Below are 16299 nucleotides of genomic sequence, written 5' to 3'. Positions count from 1 at the left end.
GTCAGCCTCTAAGCATGTTTCTGCTGATCCCTGAACAACTCATCCTGACTCATCCCACAACTGCTCACGATTCAGTCTGAACATGTCTCACTCAGTCGTGCCACCCAGGAGACAGGGCCTCCTGCTTGATTCTGTATTCCCCTTCCCCTGATACAATCACATGTAAGATGCATGTGAAGCCATGGGAAGAAATGAGGTGGTTGAGAACAAGAGTGAATGGTGAGAAGGAACCAGGACTGATCCCTGTAGGACACTAACAGTCAGAGGCCAGAGACAGGAGGCACAGCCAGCAATGGAAGCCGAGATGAAGTGATGAAAGAGGTAGACAGAAAATCAGGAGAACAGGGGGACTCAGAAGTCAAGAGACAAAAGCGTTTCAGCTTGGAGGGGGAGGCCAGCAGGATCAAATGCTGCTGAGAGAATTCACATACGAGGCCGATTAAAAGGTACACAATGGACTTGGCAACAGAAAGATCATTGGTGAATTTAGCAAACTTCCACGTCCATGATCAGGTAACTCCACTATTTAACATCCTTTAAGACTCCCCAGTGCCCTTCAGATAGAGTACCCTTTGTTCCAGCATCATCTCTCTCTTTTTTTTTGGTGACGGAGTCTCGCTTTGTCTCCCAGGCTGGAGTGCAGTGGCGCTATCTCAGCTCACTGCCAGCTCTGCCTCCTGGGTTCATGTCATTCTCCTGCCTCAGCCTCCTGAATAGCTGGGACTACAGGCGCCCACCACCATGCCCGGCTAATTTTTTGTATTTTTAGTAGAGACGGGGTTTCACTGTGTTAGCCAGGATGGTCTCAATCTCCTGACCTCGTGATCCACCTGCCTCAGCCTCCCAAAGTGCTGGGATTACAGGCGTGAGCCACCGCACCCAGCCCGGCATCATCGCTTATCACTTTCACACACTCACCCCAGGCTCCAGACATACTGAGCTACTTGCATGGATAGATGGCCCTTTCTCTCTTGCTCCCGTACTGTCCCCTCTGCATGGAACCCCTTCCTCTCTCAAACTCTCAAATGTCCTTCCTGACTAGCTCAAGTGCCATGTCCCCCAGCAAGCCCTCCCTGACCTCTCAGATTGGGGTGGGTGGTTCTCTTCTCTCTTCCCATAGTACCTTGTGTGGGTACAAGGTACATTTTCCCCTGGGGGTATGTCTTATCCAGCTTTGTTTTGCAGTCCTCTGGCCAGGGCCTGTCCCCCGGTTTTCCCAGGCATGCAGTGAAGCAAGCCTTGGTAGTAGAGGTGGGGGGTGCATCCAGCTTCCCTCAGACCAGAAATCTTGCAAGCTAAACTGGCTGTGAGCCACGGACTTCTCTTTGGGTTCACGTAGGTCAGGTTTGCTAAGAGACCTGGGCCAGGAGTGCAATTCTTGGCAACTTAGTCCTTGGGGTCATTAGGTTGAAAAATCCCCAGTGTTATCAGGTTGATTGCTTTTCCCAGCACTATCTATGTCTCCCCACACAACCGGCCTTGGCATCTCTCCACCTCTACCTGCTCTCCTGCCCCAGGTCCCTTCCCTCTGCATGCACTCATCTTCCAAGCATCTGAGGGACTCTCACCCACTCGCATTTGCTTCCGCATGTATTGGTCTCCCTGGGGTCTTCCCTCACCCCACAGGTCTTTGCATCGTACGTGGGTAACCCTGAGTCTGGTCTCTGTGGTTAGATGCGAACTCCCCGCAAGGGCGAGGAGAACCCTCTTCCTCCTTGCATTTGCGGAGTGCAAACCTCCTACACTCTGCTGACTGAATTCAGGGAATATCGACTTGCATGTTATCAGCGACCAAAGAGGCAGGCATTAGAGGGCCAAAAGCTTTCAAACCAGTTTGAGTGTGGTTCTTAGGCGCACTGAGTTACACGCAAGATGTACCCATGGCACGCTCCTCCCCTAAAACCCCACTCCCAAACTCAGGGCTCAGCCGCCTCCTTGCCCTAAAGCCAGGCGCCCCCTTGTGGAAGAACACCTTCTCCTCAAATAGGTCAAGCGCCGCTCCTCGCCTGCAAACCACACGTTGCCCCGGCAGAAAACCCTTCCTAAGATTAGAGAGTAGATTCGCTCTGCTCACTTGGACTCGGGAAGGGGAACATCACACACCGGGGCCTATCATGGGGGGGGGGCGGGGGATTGCATTGGGAGTTATACCTGATGTAAATGACGAGTTGATGGGTGCTGACGAGTTGATGGGTGCAGCACAGCAACGTGGCACAAGTATACATATGTAACAAACCTGCACGTTATGCACATGTACCCTAGAACTTAAAGTATAATAATAATAATAAACTTTAAAAAACAAAAAAACAAAAAAACAAACAAAAAAAAACAACATGTAATAATGCATGTGGTTTATTACTGATAATAAAACTGTGCCTACTCCTGTCATAAAATTTAGCAAGTGAGGCAAATTATAAAAAAGATTCCACTAAAAAAATTTACCACAATCCTACCTTCCACAGATAGCCACTGTTGACATTCTGGTGTTTTATCTAGTCCCTTTTCTATGAAAAGATATGAAATATGTAAAGAATCTACATATGGGTATACATAACATAGAAAAATTATAAATTTGGCAGCTGAGGCCATGCCTCCTCCACACTGTAGCTGAGCCCTCTGGCCTTGAACACCCCCTGCCCTGCTCAGCCTGAAGCCTGCCCTCCCTCAACACCTTGGCACCCCAGCTTCCCTATCCTGCTCTACTTTTGTTTTCTTCAACATTTACCACCTTTCCCCTCTAAACAGTTTCCTCATGTATCATGTTTACTTTGCGTCTCTCCATCGCGCCTCAATATAAGCACCAAGGCGGCAGAATCCTTGTCAGTTTTGTTCAGTGATGCACCCCAAATGCCTAGAACAGCTCAAAGCACACAGTAGGTACTAAATAAACCTTTGTGAGAAGATGACTTAAGATTATATAAATCTGCTATTTTTCATCTTTAAAAATTATTTGTAAACCTATGTAATCAACAAGAGTATATAATATTCCACCCTTTGGTTACATCATGATTTTACCATTCCCCTCTTATAGGTCATCTAGGCTGATTATAATTTTGCATATTATTAATCTCAATATCCATCATTTATCTACCTATCTACTATCTCTCTACATTCCTAGCTCTGACCAGTAAAAAGGCCTATATATGTAGAAGGCCAAAAAAAAAAAAAAATCCCTCTAATAATTGATCTTAAAACTTCATTTCTCATTCTCTTGGCATTTTCTTTCTAGCTCTGTTCTCCTGGAAACCTGATAAAGGTGGAACGTCGGCTGTGTTACCAGGCAACAATGCTCGTGGTAAGAACGATCCACTTCATCTGGACAGCGAGGGCCGCGAATGAATCATAAGTACCTGGTGGGAACCTGTGGCTCTGGAGTTCTGAATCTTGACTCTTAGAGCTGGGCATGCCCCTTGAGGAGACAAGGAAGCTATTCCCATGAGGCTCTTACTAGAAATACCAGTTTCTCATTGGAATAAGGCTTTAACTTGCTGTTTACGTGACATTTTAGTTTAACTGGGTATCCTTTATTTTATCTGGCAACCCTACTTGGGGAAAAGGAGCTAGAGAGACACCTGCCATCACGCAGCTGGTGTGCTGTTTCATGCCTTTGTATCCTTATTCTAAATTAAGTTATATCGGGCACAGTGGCTCACGCCTATAATCCCAGCATTTTGGGAGGCCGAGGTGGGTGGATCATCTGAGATCAGGAGTTCGAGACCAGCCTGGCCAACATGGTGAAACCCTGTCTCTACTAAAAATACAAAAAATCAGCCAGGTGTGGTGGCAGACTCTTGTAATCCCAGCTACTCAGGAGGCTGAGGCAGGAGAATCGCTCAAATCTGGGAGGTGGAGGTTGCAGTGAGCCGAGATTGCACCATTGCACTCCAGCCGGATCAACAAGAATGAAACTCCATCTCAAAATAAATAAATAAATAAATAAATAAATAAATAAACAGTCAATGCCAAGCATGTCCTGTTGTAGTCATGCGAGTCCGAGTGTCTAACAGACCCTGAGAAGAACTCCAAAGTGGGCATCGTAACCTAGGGACAGTGACCGCCCTAGGAACAATAGCACCCCAAGAACCCAGATTATGGTCTATAAGTACATTTTCCATTGAAAGAAAACAGCTGATTCTAGCCTGGAGCAGCAAAGGTACAGGATGAACCTGGAACATCCTGTCATACCAAAAAGCAAGGAACGCATTGAAGACCACTGTGCCCATGTCAGAGGACTCAGGCGCTTGCCTGGAGAGGCTGAGCTTCGCACATAGGAAGAGATGGGGAATGAGTGTGGGTAGGGATGTAACAAGACTGGCCATAAGTCACTGCCCCAGGCCTGTACTTTAAATATATTTTAAAGATACGTTGTTATATAGGCTGCGAATTTAAAAAATTTGGGTATAAAGAAGACTGAGTTGGCAGGGCGCAGTGGCTCATGCCTGTAATTCCAGCGCTTTGGGAGGCTGAGGCAGGCGGATCACCTGAGGTCGGGAGTTCGAGACCAGCCTAACCAACACGAAGAAACCCCATCTCTAATAAAAATACAAAATTAGCTGGGCGTGGTGGCACATGCCTGTAATCCCAGCTACTCGGGAGGCTGAGGCAGGAGAATCGCTTGAACCTGGGAGGCGGATGTTGGAGTGAGCCAAGATCGCGCTATTGCACTCCAGCCTGGGCAACAACAGTGAAACTCCGTCTCAAAACAAACAAACAAACAAAAAAACAAAAACAAAAACAAAAACCTTGAGTTGTTAAAAAAAAAAAAAATTACAGGGACCCAATTGTACATACGTATAAATGAATAAGTAATCGGAGTCCCTGGCTTCAACAGATGAAGAATTCAGGTTGAGAGAGAATTTAAATTCTGCTCAAAGAAGGAAACACACCGGCAATCTTGAGATGCCCACGTGCCTCTGTGCTCCATTGTTCTCTCCTATAGGAGCAGAAAAGCAGCAAACCAAGCATGCTGGGTTCCCAGAACACCAACGCTGTGAGTCTAGAGGCAAAGGCAGCCTTCCTGCCGCTGCCTATCCAGGGCTCCTGGGGACTGCTTAGCGCTCTACCTCACTACAAGCAACAGCCTAGGGTGCGTTACCTACCCCACACGAAGAGAGAGCCAGAGTTACTTCGAATTTGTTTGAGAGCTGCTGCTCATCTCTGCAGCTCCCAGCTGCAGGTTGTGCTGGGAGGGCAGGGCTGTGTCTGAGTGCCCCTTGTCAGGCAGCACAGATGCCTGGCATGTTCCAGGCTGTGGCCCAGGCCGTGCCAGGTAATCAGGTTGCATTTAGCCTACGGGGTACTCCCTCCCTCACTCGCTACATTGCTTTTTACTATCTTGTGGCCCCTTTTACAAATCCAGCCCACCACACCTCCCACCTCCCGGTGGAGCCAGCTGTGAGCCTCGGCAGTAGGGTCTTGGTAATTGCGGACCTCCCAGGACACTTGCCAACCTTGAGGGTTTGCTCAGTTACTGGAAAGCAGCTTTAAAAGTATAAATAGCTGTGGTAAAGACTGCACTTGTGAGAGTTGTCAAACCACAGAATACCCAACTTCTCCCTCCTGACAACTGATTTTTTTTTTTTTTTTTTGAGATGGAATCTCACTGTGTCGCCCAAGCTGGAGTGCAGTGGCACAATCCCTGCTCACTGCAACCTCCGCCTCCTGGGTTCAAGCATTTCTCCCGCCTTAGCCTCCTGAGTAGCTGGAATTACAGACACCCGCCATCGCGCCCAGCTACTTTTTGTATTTTAGTAGAGACGGTGTTTTACCATTTTGGCCAGGCTGGTCTTGAACTCCTGACCTCAGGTGATCCGCCCACCTCAGCCTCCCAAAGTGCTGGGATTACAGGCATGAGCCACTGTGCCCAGCCCTGACAACTGATTCTGAGAAATGCTCTTCTCCCCTTGAATAGCTGGTCTGTCTCCACTGGGGGAAACTCCAGTTTCTAAAGGTACACGAATGACACCATCCTGTGGGTTGGTGATGGCCCTCATCTCTCTTTATCTGACCTGATTTTTCAGTAGGAAACCGACTTCTTAGCCAGATGGGGCCTGTTCTGAATGTGCAATTGCTGCTAAATACATATCTTTTAAATCAAATTTACTCTTGCTCTAGCTGCTTGATTTTTTGGGGCAATGGAAACATGTAATTACAATCATGCTGAACTGTATTTGTTTCTGGAAAGCTTCAATGTTTGATTTTTAGAATAAAATAAGATTTTTTTATGCATTCATTTTTTTGCTCCCTGTTAAAACATTCATTCCAGAATGATCTACCTCGGGAGCACAGATTACAGGGTGATTATTATTTTGGTTCAGCATATAGAACAAGGAAGTGGTACACATGGATACAACTGTGCTTTACAGAAAACCTCTGCCAGGCCTCGGGTCTTTTTCTCTCCTGCTGCTTTAACAGATGCCTCCCCTTGTTGTCCAAATACTATAAAACTCTGAGCTTGTAGAGAGAAAACGTGGCATTGAGTGTGGCGAGGTTTCAGGTGCTCTTTTGTTGCCATGACGCTGATTATTTTCTCCTTCTCCCCAAGCTCCTCTGGTATCTTCATTTGCTTCCCTTGAAGAAAAGTTCTTCTTGGTTTTCCTAATCCCTTTCTACTGATATTCTGAAGACACCAAGAGAGACCTGGGCACGCTCTTTTTTTCTTCTCAGTTTTTCCCCCACTCAGAGATGACACGATTGCAGACATGACATCCATGAGCTCAAAGCTCTCATCCCCAAATAAACATTGAATTCAGTCAAACATTGGTCAAGCACCTACTGCCAGCAGACATGTATGTTAGGAGGATATTTGGCGGCAAGTAACAGAAAACAAAACAAAAAAAAAATCAGTCTGCCTAAAGCCTTATTAAAAATGAATCTCTGGCTGAGCACGGTGGCTCAGGCATATAATCCCAGCACTTTGGGAGGCCGAGGCGGGCAAATCACCTGAGGTTGGGAGTTCGAGACCAGCCTGACCAACATGAGAAACCCTGTCTCTACTAAAAATACAAAAAATTATCCAGGCATGGTGGTACATGCCTGTAATCCCAGCCACTCAGGAGGCTGAGGCAGGAGAATCACATGAACCTGGGAGGTGGAGGTTGCAGTGAGCCGAGATCGTGCCATTGCACTCCAGCCTGGGCAACAAGAGTGAAACTCCATCTCAAAAAAAAAAAAAAAAAAAATCATCATCATCTTGGGCCAGACACGGTGGCTTACATCTGTAATCCTAGCACTTTGGGAGGCCAAGGCGGGTGGATCACCTGAGGTCATGAGTTCAGGACCAGCCTCACCAACATGGAGAAACCCCATCTCTACTAAAAATACAAAATAAGCCTGGCATGGTGGCACATGCATGTAATCCCAGCTACTTGGGAGGCTGAGGCAGAAGAATCACTTGAACCTGGGAGGTAGATGTTGTGGTGAGCCAAGATCACGCCACTGTACCCCAGCCTGGGCAACAAGAGGAAAACTCTCTCTCCAAAAAAAGAAAAAATCTCATTAAAAAAAGATTCATTTTTCTTATGCAGCAAAAATTCAGGAGACATGCAGCTTCTGATGTTGGTTCAATGGCTAAAAATTATCAGGGATAAAAAATATGTATCGGGGATAGGCCGGACACGGTGGCTCATGCCTGTAATCCCAGCACTTTGGGAGGCCGAGGCGGGCAGATCACAAGGTCAGGAGATCACAAGGTCAGGAGATCGAGACCATCCTGGCTAACATGGTGAAACCTTGTCTCTACTAAAAATACAAAAAATTAGCCGGGTGTGGTGGTGGGCGCCTCTAGTCCCAGCTAGTTGGGAGGCTGAGGCAGGAGAATGGCATGAACCGAGGAGGCGGAGATTGCAGTAAGCTGAGATCTCGCCACTGCACTCCAGCCTGGGCGACAGAGTGAGACTCTGTCTCAAAAAAAAAAAAAAAAAAAAAAAAGGCAAGATTTCCCAGAACCGCCCAATAGACTTTTGCTAACATATAATTGGCCAGAATGTGTCACATGGCCACATTTAGTTGCAAAGGTAGCTGAGAATGCAAATGTTTGGCTTTTCCAATTCCAAATGTAGAGTCGAGGAAAGAAAGAGGTTGGGAATGGGTATGGGGCAGCCAAACCATGAGATCTGCAGCGTGAGATCCTTCCAACTGTGTTTTGAGTTTCTTCTTGGAATTTAACATGTGCTTTAGAGCTAGTCTGGTGAGGTCAAGCTCAGATTTCCTTACCCTCCAACTCACCCTCTCTTCCCAGCTTTCTACCACTTATTAGCTAGCCCTTTCCTGCCTCATGCTAAAGAGTTAACAACTATAGACTCATCTTGATTAATAGAGCAGGAGGAATCTTGGCTTAAAGCCAGAAAATAAGTCATTATGTCAAAACTCCAAAGATGGCTTGCTTTGCAATCTTGGGTGGCATATAGTTTGAGCCTTGATTTTTTTCACCCGTAACATATTTCTTAATATTTCTTACTGCACAGGGCTATTGAGATAATTAACTGAAATAGGCATACATGAAATGTTCTGGTAAAGCACCTGGTCCATATAGGCTCTCCATGGACATTTGTTGCATAAATGAATGGGACTCTGTTAATGAAACTGTCCCTATAAACTTTATAAAATTAATCTGGGAATAAGGGAGAAGAAGAAACAAAAATAAACTATGCTTGCAGCACATTCAGCATTAATCATTCAGTCAGCTTGCTCTCTGACCCACCTCCTCATAGTGGTTTGGTACCTGTTATACTATAATCACATAAACCCTATAGTTCCCCTTAACTGCTCTATAGATAACAACTTGAACATTATGAAATATTAAGTTTTCCCTTTGATATATTCTTTCAGGTTTTGCATATTAGTGAAACTAGTGACATCAGCTGGTCTAAAGGACCCCAACAGGAGTTGACTTAAAGAACACAGTTTCCACGTTCTGATAATTTTCATACCCCTTCCTCGATCAATCAACAACCACAACTTTCTAGCCCCTTGCCCTTCATAATTCTCTTAAAAACCCCACCCCAGAACTCCTCAGAGAGATGGATTTGAGGGTCTCCTTCCATCTCCTTGCTCAGCCACCCTGCAATCATTAAAGTCTTTCTCTGCTGCAAACCTTGCTGTCTTGGTGTATTGGTATGTCACTTCACAGCGGGCATACAAAACTGTTGGTCCTGTAACAGTATACAACTATTGGTTTGAGATGCCAGCATTCCTTACCTACTTCTGGTAACATCACCTCTTTCTCTTACAGAATCTTCTGACATCTTGTGGTCTTCAAAAGGCCTCCCAATCACAGTACCTACCACCCCCTGGCCAAAGACTGAACACATGACTCTACTGACCAATCACATTACCCCATCTCCTTGGCTACAGTGGCTGGCATGTGACAAGTAAGGCCAATCAGAGACTCTCTCTAAAAATCTTTACTTGTATATGTTGAGAGATGTTTTCTTTGGCCTTTGGTTTTTTGGAATGATGTGACAATGAGGCTGTCTGTAGCTATGATATTCCCTTTCTCAGTCACCACTATCACCAGTTCCTTAATGCGTGTTTGTGTGTTGGATGGGGGCATAGACTTACAGACAATAGATGACAAATACAGTGACAGAGAAGAACAGGGGCCTAAGGGGGATTATCTGCTCAAGATAAGTGATGAACTAGAAGGGCCAAACTCTCTTCGAAGGACAATTAAGGGACTCAATGTATGTGAGGGGGAAGAACTGCATTGAATAAGATGTGTATGCCTGGCATTTTAAGTCAAAGTTTAATTCCACTGAAGGTTTAAGCCACGCCTGGCCTCTGTCCCTATTTGGTTGAAAAAAATCTGCATGTAAGTGAACCCACAGAGTTCAAACCCATGTTGTTTAACGGTCAACTGAACATATACATGTTTACTCAAGAAAGTACAATTGTAATTTACTGAACCTAAACAGTGCAACTGGCCATCATGGAATGAATGGCATGGATGCACTTTTCTTTTTGGACTGTCTAGGACATCACAATCTTGGTTTTCCTCTTACCTCAACTGGTTGCTTCTTCCTGGTCTTCTTTGCTGGACTCTTCTTTTCTCTGATCTACTGACATTGCACAGCCTCCCAACAAGTCTCCCCATTAGTACTCTTGGTCCCTTAGCCCAAGATGAGATTCTTTAAACCACAATTTTTTTTTTTTGAGACAGAGTCTCGCTGTGTCGCCCAAACTGGAGTGTAGTGACGTGATCTTGGTTCCCTGCAATCTCAACAGCCTGGATTCAAGTGATTCTCAGCCTTCAGAGTAGCTGGGACTACAAGCCACCACCACCACACCCAGGTAATTTTTATAATTTTGGTAGAAGCGGCATTTCACCATGTTGACCAGGCTGGTCTCGAACTCCTGACCTCAAATGATCCACCCACCTCGGCCTCCCAAAGTTTTGGGATTACAGGCGTGAGCCACTGTGCTGGGCCCAAATCACAAATCTTTTATGTTAATCCAAAACAGAACTTGATGTCCTCTCTGTACCCCAACACCTCTGCTTCCCTAGTGTTTTCCATCTCATAATGGCAGCTATGTGCCTCCAGCTGTCTTGGCCAAAATTCTTGTCATCTTGACTCTGGTCTCTTACTCATCAGAAAATCCTATCACTTCCAACCTCAAAATATATCTAGAATTTGAACACGTGTCACTGCTGTGATGATGGCCATGATCATTCACTACCTGCGTTATTATAATAGCCCATCCTTACTAATCTGTTTCTGCCCTTGCCCATCACCTTCTATTCTCAAAGGACAATACTTAAAATTTAAGTCACGTCAGATCACCACTCTGCTCCAAACTCTGCATTAGTTCTCCCTTCCTTCTAGAGTGAGAGCCAAAGTCCTCACCACAGTCCCGAGGGCTATACATCATCTGCACCCTCACAGCCCCTTGCCTGTCTCACCTCAGTGACTGTCATGTACCTTTGGCTCATTCTGCTCCTGACCACACTGGCTGTTATACCGCTCCTCAACATACCATGTGTTCTTCTTTCTTCTGTCTGCCTGGAATATCCTTCTCCCAGATATCTGCTTGACTAACTCCATTCAAGTGTTTGTAAAAATCTCATCTTTTCAATGAGCACAACCCCTCCCTACCTACTCTTGATCCCCTTTACTCCCCTTTTCTTCCCCTCCCTCTGATAGCACACACTGCTTTCTGACATACTATATTTACTAATTCCATTCATTGTCTGTCTTTTCCAGTTACAGCATGGGTTTCATGAGGTCAAGGACTTTTTTATTTTGAGACTAAGTCTCACTCTGTCTCCCAGGCTGGAGTACAGTGGCACGATCTCGGCTCACTGCAAGCTCCGCCTCCCAGGTTTACGCCATTCTCCTGCCTCAGCCTCCTGAGTAGCTGGGACTATAGGCACCCGCCACCACGCCCGGCTAATTTTTTGTATTTTTAGTAGAGATGGGGTTTCACCGCGTTAGCCAGGATGGGTTCGATCTCCTGACCTCGTGATCCACCTGCCTCGGCCTCCCAAAGTGCTGGGATTACAGGCATGAGCCACTGCGCCTGGCCAGGACTGTTTTTTTATTTTTTTAAATTTTTTTAAGAGATAGGGTCTCATTATGTTGCCCAGGCTGGAGTGCAGCAGCTATTCATCAGTGTAGTTATAGTATACTACAGCCTCAAACTCCTGGGCTCAAGCGATCTTCCTGCCTCAGCCTCCTGAGTACAGGTGTGCCACCAAACCTGGCTCTGTTCTGATCTCAGATTTTCATAGGAGATTGAGAATGCCTTCTTCAGGGACTGACATTCCCAAGGACCTTGGGATAACAACTTTTGATATCCTGCAACACATAGACCAAACCAGATGACCCTACAGTGAAGCATGCTAATAAATGCCCTCAAAGCTTTCAATCAGCATTTTATTTCAGGCCCTGCTCTTAGATACAGGCCGAGAATGTAAGATAACAAAACATCCAAGGAAAATCTCTACCACTAAAGAAACAAAGCACAAAAAAATAAATCGGGGGGCGGTTGAAGTATTTGGAATAAATGAAGACTACAAGGAGAAGTATATTTAATATCCACAGAAAGATAATATGCATCCATGGAACAAAAGAAAAGGAATATGTTATGAAAAATATTCAGAGAACAAAAAATAACTCTAGGAAACTAAGAATGTAAAGAAATAAGAAATTCAAAAGAAGAATGGGAAGATAAAGAAATCTAGCTGAAACAAAACAAAACAAAAAAGCCAAAACTAAGGAATGGAAAATAGTAGTACAAGGATAAGAAAATTAGATACCATCAAGGAAGCTCATCCAAATATTAACAGCAGTAGGAAGAAAACAGCAAAGCAGCAAGAAGAAATTAAATAGAACAAACCAAGATAATCTCCCAGAATGGAAGAACATAGGTTTCCAGATTGAAAAGCTTCACCTAGTGCCCAGCACAATGGACAAAAGTATACCCATATGTCATTGGGAAATTTCAGAACTCTGGGTTCAAAAAGAAGAACCTACAGGCTTCTGGACAGGAGAAAACAGACCACACACACGATCGGGAATCAACACTGGAAGCTAAAGATCATGGAAGACTGTTTTTAATATTGGAAGGTAAAATAAAATGGAGAAACGCCTCTAAAACTCTGTAGAGAAATAATCTGAGATCTAGAACTTTATGCACAGATACGATGGGTGCACCAAAATCTCAGAAATCACCACTAAAGAACTCATGTAACCAAACACTAACTGTTCCCCCAAAACCTATGAAAATTAAAAATTAAAATACTTTTAAAAATAGAATTTTATAAACAGATAAAGTATTATTCCACTGTGAAGGTGGAATAAAGAACATTTCAGATGTGCAAGGTTTCAAATATTTACTTCCTACCTATTCTTTCGGAGAAAGATATTAGAGGATATGCTCCATCAAAATTAGGGGACAGGCCGGGCGCGGTGGCTCAAGCCTGTAATCCCAGCACTTTGGGAGGCCGAGACGGGCGGATCACGAGGTCAGGAGATCGAGACCATCCTGGCGAACACGGTGAAACCCCATCTCTACTAAAAAATACAAAAAACTAGTCGGGCGAGGTGGCGGGCGCCTGTAGTCCTAGCTACTTGGGAGGCTGAGGCAGGAGAATGGCGTAAACCCGGGGGGCGGAGCTTGCAGTGAGCTGAGATCCGGCCACTGCACTCTAGCCCGGGCGACAGAGCCAGACTCTGTCTCAAAAAAAAAAAAAAAAAAAAAAAAAATTAGGGGACAAACCAAGAAAGAGAAAGGCCAGGGATACAGAAACAAGAGATCCAACACAGGGGAAAGCAAAAGAAATCCCAGGATGATGATACTGAAGGGATGTTGCCAGATAACAATTGTACAGTAGTCACAAAGGACAATCAGTCCAGATTTGAGAAGATCAGAAGCCTATGGGAGACAGTTCTTCAGGAAGATAAAATATACAAAATACCTGAGGTAGATAAATGTCTTGAGAAGAGATTTAAATAACTGTTAGAGAATTTAAAGATAGTTTCCTGAAAGTTTACAGAAAGCTAGTCAACAAGTAAAAAAAATTAAGACAATTAACTCAAGGAAAAAAATGGTGCAAGAAAAGTAATAATAGTTAATTACATGGCTCAGCTCTGAATAGCATACAAAGTCAATGTAAATAATGATACTGATTTAACCTAAATTATTATATAATTATATTGGGTGGGGTTGGGAAATAGAAATTGTGTGTGTGGCACATAATATGGGACAGGAAGAGATGAAAGAGTTAAATCCCTACTTATCACAGTGCAAAGACAATTGATACTGTCCCCAACTGAAAATCAAGACGCAGTCATCCAAGCATTCTATTTAAAGATATAGAGATAAATACTAAAAAGATCAGTTAAAATAATTAAAAGTAGTTGCCTCTGGGGCTGGGAAGTTGGGGGAGGGAGACTAGGCACTGCTGTTTTTCCTAAGAGACCTCATTAAACGATTTGGCTCTTTATGACTATGTATAATTTGAAAAATAAAAAGTTGACACTCATCTAATTCAAGTGGGTGTTCTTATTTTAAGTATCTTAAAAGTTAAGAGAAATCTTAACTGGGTCAATTAGCTTGACTGAGCTCAAATGGAATGGTATTATAAAACGGTTGGATATTAGATATTCATTTGATGCAATGGTTAACAACCCCAGATGCACAACCCTGATTGCACAATAGAACCACCAGGGGAATTTTTAGAACCTACTCATGCCATGCCCCATCCAAGTCACTCAGATTGAGCCTCTAGGGCTCACAGGGGCATCCATAGATTTTTATTTAGTTTATTTTTTGAGACCGAGTCTTACTCTGTCACCCAGGCTGGAATGCAGTGGCATGATCTTGGCTCACTGCAACCTCCGCCTCCTGGGTTCAAGCTATTCTCCTGCCTCAGCCTCCCGAGTAGCTGGCACCACAGGCGCATGCCACCATGCCCAGCTAATTTTTGTACTTTTAGTAGAGATAGGGTTTTACCATGTTGGCCAGGCTGGTCTCGAACTCCTGACCTCAGGTCATCCGCCCGCCTCAGCCTCCCAAAATGCTGGGATTACCGGCAGGAGCCACCGCACCCAGCCCATCCTGTTTTTTTTTTTTTTTTTTTTTTTTTTTAGATGGAGTCTTGCTCTGTCACCCAGGCTGGAGTGCAGTGGCGTGATCTCCGCTCACTGCAAGCTCTGCCTCCTGGGTTCACGCCATTCTCCTGTCTCAGCCTCCTGAGTAGCTGGGACTACAGGCATGCGCTACCACATCTGGCTACATTTTTTTTTTTTAATCATTTTTAGTAGAGACAGGGTTTCACTGTGTTAGCCAGGATGGTCTCGATCTCCTGACCTTGTGATCCACCCGCCTCAGCCTCCCAAAGTGCTGGGATTACAGGAGTGAGCCACTACACCTGGTCGCCCATCCCTAGTTTTACAAGTCCTTCAGGTGGCTGGGCCTGGTGGCTTACACCTGTAATCCCAGCACTCTGGGAGGCCTAAGCAGATGGATCACTTGAGGTCAGGAATTGAAGACCAGCCTGGTCAACATGGTGAAACTCCACCTCTACCAAAAATAGAAAACTACAAAAATTAGCCTCTACTAAAAATAAAAAAATTAGGTGTGACAGCCTGCACTTGTAGTCCCAGCTGCTCCAGAGGCTGAGGCAGGAGAATCACTTGAACCCAGGAAGTGGAGGTTGCAGTGAGCAGAGATCGCGCCACTGCATTCCAGCCTGGGTGACAGAGTGAGACACCATCTCAAAAAAAAAAAAAAAAAAAAAATTCTAATGTGTATCAAGATTGAGAACCACAGTTCTAATGATGACCTGAGGAAATGTTTTTAAATTCACTCCCAAGTTGCCTTTAAATGCAACTCAAAGGATACTTACTCAATGGCATAGAATCTAAGTTTTGGTCCCACTTCCAAGAGAGGGAGGCTAGGTAGAAGATGACCCCGCTTTGCAGGTAGGAACAGAACAGGGAATCCAGGCTGTACGAGGAAGTCAAAGTCAGTGTTGCTACTAAATATAATCCTAAGGTCATGAGAGCAATAGACTTCATGGCCTTAGCACAGGGCGAAGAGTGGGAATGCGGGCCACAGATTAATTTTCTTCCTCCTGAAGAAAACAAAATGCTGGAAGAATTCCTCTTTATCATGTGTTCAGAGCACAATTAGCCTGTGACTCTTCAAAATACAAACACAGGCCGGGCGCGGTGGCTCATGCCTGTAATCCCAGCACTTTGGGAGGCCAAGGCGGGTGGATCAAAAGGTCAGGAGATCAAGACCATCTTGGCCAACACAGTGAAACCCCGTCTCTACTAAAAATACAAAAAATTAGCCAGACGTGGTAGCAGGTGCCTGTTGTCCCAGCTACTCGGGAGGCTGAGGCAGGAGAATGGCGTAAACCCGGGAGGCAGAGCTTGCAGTGAGCCGAGATCGCGCCACTGTACTCCAGCCTGGGAGACAGAGCCAGACGCCGTCTCAAAAAAACACAAACAAAAAACAACAAACACAGAAAGCAAATCTTCAAAACAATTATGTTTAGCAGATGATAAGTGCAAACTAATGATCCCTTCCCTCTCTTTGGGCTGCTGGAACCACTCTGTATTAGTCTCAGAGGCAGGATGACTTTATGATTCATCAGGTCCGCACTTGATTATTAAAAACACATTTTATGGGCAAGCATTAGGTCAGCAGAAGCTTCCTTCCCAGTTGGCATATTTCATAAATCAGACGCAGAAAACACTTGGAGGCAAGCCCATGCCGGATATTCAAGGCTGTGTCTGGAAGTCAAGGTCACTATCATTACATTCCAAGTCAAGAGCAATGGCCTCAATG

The sequence above is a fragment of the Macaca nemestrina genome, chromosome 7 (genome assembly GCF_043159975.1).
Source record: "Macaca nemestrina isolate mMacNem1 chromosome 7, mMacNem.hap1, whole genome shotgun sequence".
NCBI lineage: Eukaryota > Metazoa > Chordata > Mammalia > Primates > Cercopithecidae > Macaca > Macaca nemestrina.
Note: the sequence above shows the minus strand (reverse complement) of the source record.